This window comes from Leptonychotes weddellii, chromosome 4, assembly GCF_054177405.1.
Source record: "Leptonychotes weddellii isolate Sample4059 chromosome 4, ASM5417740v2, whole genome shotgun sequence".
In the NCBI taxonomy this organism is placed as follows: domain Eukaryota; kingdom Metazoa; phylum Chordata; class Mammalia; order Carnivora; family Phocidae; genus Leptonychotes; species Leptonychotes weddellii.
Genome location: NC_138372.1, coordinates 158,024,820 through 158,026,769, shown reverse-complemented (window position 1 = coordinate 158,026,769; position 1,950 = coordinate 158,024,820).

Genomic DNA, 1,950 nt, shown 5'->3' with positions numbered 1-1,950 from the left:
CCTCTGCCCCTCCTCCCACCACAAACGCTCTCTCGCTCTTGCTCTCTCTCAAGTAAGTAAATAAATCTTAAAAAATTTTATGGGAAGAATGAAGCGGGGGAAATCAGAGGGGTAGACGAACCATGAGAGACGATGGACTCTGAAAAACAAACAAGGTTCTAGAGGGGAGGGAGGTGGGAGGATGGGTTAGCCTGGTGGTGGGTATTGAGGAGGGCACACTCTGCATGGAGCACTGGGTGTTATGCACAAACAATGAATCATGGAACACTTCATCTAAAACTAATGATGTAATGTATGGGGATTAACATAAGAATAAAAAAAAATGTTAAAAAAAATTTTATGAACAACAGTGAGAAAATGAAAAAGAAAGGGGAGAATGGAAAGTAACAGAAAGAGGGAGAAAGGAAAGGAAAAGAAGGAAGATAAGATGACAAGGAAAGGGAAGGAAATTCGGTGCTTTAACTCTTTATAGCAGCACTATGAGGTGAGTATAGTTACCATTCCCATTTTATAGATGATGAAACTGAGGTTACATGGCCTGCAAGGTCCTATAGCCAGGAAATTGGTGAACCAGTCCCTAAACCCATCTCCATTTGATCCTAAATTCTTAGTTTTTTTTCCCACAATACTGGCTTTATGATGAGTTTCTTTGCCGCCTCCCATCCTTCCTCTAAACGCTTAGTTAAGCAATGGCCAGTGGGCAAGCAGAAAGCATTCTGGAATGTTACTATCCGAACAAAGTATTTGCAGAACTGAGATCCAGTTCCAGGTCAAATCCAAGTACAATTTTCTTAGAGCAACGCATACGTTTTACAGAAGAAGATTCATTATTCACCTCTTCAGTTTCACAAAAGAGGGAAGACCACGTAACATTGGAAGGATGAGCTTTAGGATCCGATAAACCTGAAAACCCTGGATCCTGTGCCGTATCTATAAAATGAGCGCAGTAATAGTACCTACATTATGAGGCTGCAATGAGGATTATTAAGTGAGCGAATATTTCGTGTCTGGCATGTAGGAAGGCACTCAGTAACTGCTAGCTAGGTTTTGCACATATCCTGCCCTATTAATGATTGCTACTGGTCACTCCTTCATGCCCTGTAGAGTGCACTGATGAACTCTGCTGGCTTTGGAGTCACACAATCTAAATTTTGATCCTGCATCATCTAATTGCTCTCTATGTAGCCGTGGGGGAGCTGTTTAGTCTCTGCGTGCCTCAGTTTCCTCATTAGTAAAAAGAGTGTGATAGTAATATCTGCTTGATCTTTTTCCTAGGGTTGTTTGTAGGGTTTGAATGAGACAATGTATGTAAGGCATTAAGCCTGGCATCTGGGCAAGAATAAGAGATTGATAAATGTTAGCCACTGGTTTTCATTCCAAGTAGGCATATCTAGTCCATGTATAATTCTAGATACAAAAAAGTTAATTTGAGACTCACTCAACAAACATTTATTGCACACCTAACCAGTAATAGGCAGTGCCCTATGGGTTGGAGATTCAGACATAAATAAGCACATGGTTCCTGCTGTTAGCTGAGAGAACTGTCTTCCCATACAGACCATGGGGCGAGGATCTTTAGATAGGTGGGCAGACTGGGGAGACTCTTCTTTTTCAGAGCATCCAAGAGTATTGAATAAATAAAGTATGTTGCAGTTCATGAAGTCTCAGGAAAATACATTTTATCCAGCTTCCTTCCCAAGTAAGAGTTCATTTAATCTAAAGTGTTGCTTCAAGAAGGAACCGCTGATGACTCCCTTTCTACCAAGTGACAGCCAGTCTTAAAACATTGCTACAAAACAGGATGCTTCGCAAAACAGCAGTTTCCACTGTCTGATAGCTTTGAAGTTCCTCTACCAAGTAGTTACACCAGCCCCCTTGAAATGTCCACCCTTGATCCCCCATCGCTCCTCTGGAGCTGGGCAGAGTCAGGGGAACCCTTCTCCTCTCCAT